Source organism: Microtus pennsylvanicus, chromosome 12 (assembly GCF_037038515.1).
Source record: "Microtus pennsylvanicus isolate mMicPen1 chromosome 12, mMicPen1.hap1, whole genome shotgun sequence".
NCBI classification, from domain to species: domain Eukaryota; kingdom Metazoa; phylum Chordata; class Mammalia; order Rodentia; family Cricetidae; genus Microtus; species Microtus pennsylvanicus.
This window is the reverse complement of record NC_134590.1, coordinates 45,663,131-45,666,433: the sequence shown is the minus strand read 5'-3', so window position 1 is coordinate 45,666,433 and position 3,303 is coordinate 45,663,131. Positions and strand designations below refer to the sequence as shown.

The window sequence follows — 3,303 nt, the reverse complement described above, 5'->3', positions numbered from 1 at the left end:
TAATATACACATTAGTACAGATAAAACCATCATACGGAATTATTAAATTAGTTGCGTATTTTGTACTACTCTTGGTGAAGACAAATACATTTTAGCATTGATAAGGCAGCAGAGAGTTGGTTTTGGGACTCTCGGCTTTTCTATAGTGTTGGCACGGTAATTAAAGACAGCATTCCGTGTTTTCCCCTCAGCAAGACCATCGATGCCGATGCGATCTGTGGCCATCGTGGCAGCAGTGGCTGGGGCTCTGTCCCTTTCCAGAGCTGATCGCTGGACTGCTACGCAGCCGCCTTCTTACCCATAGTGGATGAGCCTCCTCCCTGAATGAGCTGGGCCACTTTGTCTGTAGCATGGCATACAAACAGAAGCCAGTTTCGAGGCTGTACCTTGTAGGCAAATCTCATGAGTGTCAAAGAATAGCAACAGAGGGCGAAGGTCATCTGTCCACTGATGATCTCCGGAGACTTCTCCATGCCATTGATAGCAGCAATGGGGAGACCCCAGTTGGCAACTGGGCCCCAGAAGTGCGTACTCACGAGATAGTCCCAGAAGTCCTTGCTCCGGACATAGTGGGTCACTCTGTGCACCAGTGTCCCAGCCATGGCCCTGTGATCCGTGGTGAAGCCCCCCCACACCTTTTTTTTTTTAATCGTTTACCTTTTGGCAATTGTTCTAGAAAATCTACTTCAAAGCCTACATGACATTTCCCCCATGTATTTTGGCTGCAGCAGTTACCTTTTCTTTTCCTTTCTCTGTTAGTGGGGCTGGGGAACGTGCTCGGGCGAGCATGTGCGTGCCAAGTTGTGCATGTGGAGGTCAAAGACGACTGCAGGATTAGATTTTCTTCTGGCACATTCATGATGATGGGTCCCTGGTTGACAACTCAGGTTGTCAAGCTTGGTGACAAGCGCCTTTGCCCACTGAACCATCTTACCAGCTCCAAATATGAATCTTTTCAAGGCAGATTTGATGTTTATAAACAAATGCATGCCATTTGTGGTCAAATCTGGGCAGAATAGAGACCAGAAGCTGGAATATAGGTCAGTGACAGGACGAACATTTTCTACCAGGAAAGAGGCTCAGAATTTGGTTCCTTCTTTCTGTTTTCTATTTTTTTAAATATTTATTTATTTACTTATTATGTATACAATATTCTATCTGTGTGTATGCCTGAAGGCCAGAAGAGGGCACCAGACCTCATTAAGGTGGTTGTGAGCTGGGACTTGAACTCAGGACCTTTGGAAGAGCAGGCAATGCTCTTAACCACTGAGCCATCTCTCCAGCCCCTCTTTCTGTTTTCTTTTCGAATTTTCAAGACAGGTTTCTGTTCATAGCCCTGGCCGTCCTGGAACTTTCTTTGTAGACTAGGCTGGCTTTGAATGCAGAGGTCTGCCTGCCTCTGCCTCCCAAGTGCTGAGATTAAAAACGTGAACCACCACCTCTCAGCCAGAGTTTGATTCTTAACATTGACAAATAAGCAACAAAAAACCCAACCAAACAAACAAAAGATCAAACAAAGCATTACGAGAGTAGATGAACTATTGGACACTATTTGAATTGACCAGATTTGTATGTGTTTTTTGTTTTTGTTTTTTTTGTTTTGTTTTGTTTTGTTTTCCTGAGACAGGGTTTCTCTCTAGCTTTGGAGCCTGTCCTGGAACCAACACTGGAACTAGACCAGGCTGGTCTCAAACTCACAGAGATCTGCCTGCCTCTGCCTCCTGAATGGTGGGATTAAAGGCATGTACCACCACCGCCCAACCGTGTGTGTGTGTGTGTGTGTGTGTGTGTGTGTGTGTCTTTTAATTTGCTCTTGAAATGCAGTCTCACAGAGGAATGTCAGAATGTTCTGGGGATTATGGAAACACTTTCCAACCCAGAATGCATCTCTGAAGGTAGCTACTCCAATACAACACCCACCCCTCCAAGGAAGTTGGAGTGCTCAGTCTAACAGTCATCATCTTGACTTCCAAGTTAAACTTTACGTTACTGAGTTATAGTAAACAGAAGCCCCTTAGCTTATCACAAGCCCCTCTTCTCAAAGATGAGCAGTCCGGAGTGCTTATGTAAGAGGAACGTTACAAACAGACGTTATTTGCTTTCCGAGCTGAAGAGCTGACCCTGTAGGAAGTCAAACGGATCAACTTCCCCAACATCTATTGTTTTTTCTCTTGAGGCTCAGTGCAAATAGTTACTTGGGGGATGCAGAGTGAAGCGTCCTCCTTGGTTTATCAGCTTAACTGGAACAGTGGCGAAAGTACCCCCAAGGACCCAGAACCAACATAGGAGAGGGTCCTTCTGCTATTGGTCCTGTTGACCTGAAATGCTGTGTGGAGCTGAGAAATGAAGCAAGAACTCACGGCCTGGCTGTCCAACTGGTAAACTTCCAAAGCTGGTTCCAGGAATGCAGATATTTCGGCTTCTCTATTGGCATGGACCTTGACTGGAGGTCTAAAGACAGAACTCCTGAGCCTCACTCATGACAGTCTTCAGGTCCCCCTGGTCTCCTAGGCTTAGCCATTCCTGTCCACCCAATTATAATCCCTCACTCCTCTAACTCCCCAGAAAGCTTTCGGCCCTGGGGAGAACCGGGCAGCTGTAGTGCCCATGAAAGGAGCCTGGATCTCAGCCACTTGAGGCTACTTCCCGATGACCTGGATGAAGTCACCTCCAGTTAGTTGTCTTTCTGAGAAACCATGCTGTTTGCGTTTTCACAAAACTGCAGGATTTGGAGCCATCTCATTATGTAAATGGGGACTTGGGCACATTTTTCCACTCTCTTGGTAATCATTGTCTGATAGTAGAATTATTGCTAATTGCTTTATGGTTTTATAGCTATGTGTGATTTCGTATCAGTTCTAGCCTGAGGTTAAAGAGTGCATGGCCTTCAGGATTTTAAGACAAAGAATTACCCTGGAAATAGGCAGGGCAAGAAGAAGAGCCAAAGGTTTATGCACGAAAGGGGATCATACCTTCTAGACAAGACCTTCTGTGAAGCTTGTACCTCAGTATGCTAAAATGGGGGTTGAAGATTCCTGTGTGTGAAATAGCTCCAGATTCTACTTGCATGGCTTGATCTTATGTAACTGGGAGAAAATACCCTGAGAATGTCTGCTGAGGACACCCTGACGCTCTGTCAAATATATGCTAGGTCTGGTTCCCAACATTGCAGTTTTTGTCAGACAGTCTTTCTTTATAGTCCTGAATGTCCCAGAGCTTGCTATGTAGACCAGGCTGGCCTCAAACGCAGAGATCCCCAGGCCTCTGCTTCCCGGGTGCTGGGATTAAGGTTGTGCACCAGCA

At 45.9% G+C, this 3,303-nt stretch overlaps 1 pseudogene; it reads right to left on the bottom strand.

Annotated features, from left to right (window-relative positions):
- Positions 1 to 278: 278 nt before the first annotated feature.
- On the bottom strand, positions 279 to 602 carry LOC142832385 (mitochondrial pyruvate carrier 1 pseudogene; annotated as a pseudogene).
- Between the last annotated feature and the right edge of the window lie 2,701 nt (positions 603 to 3,303).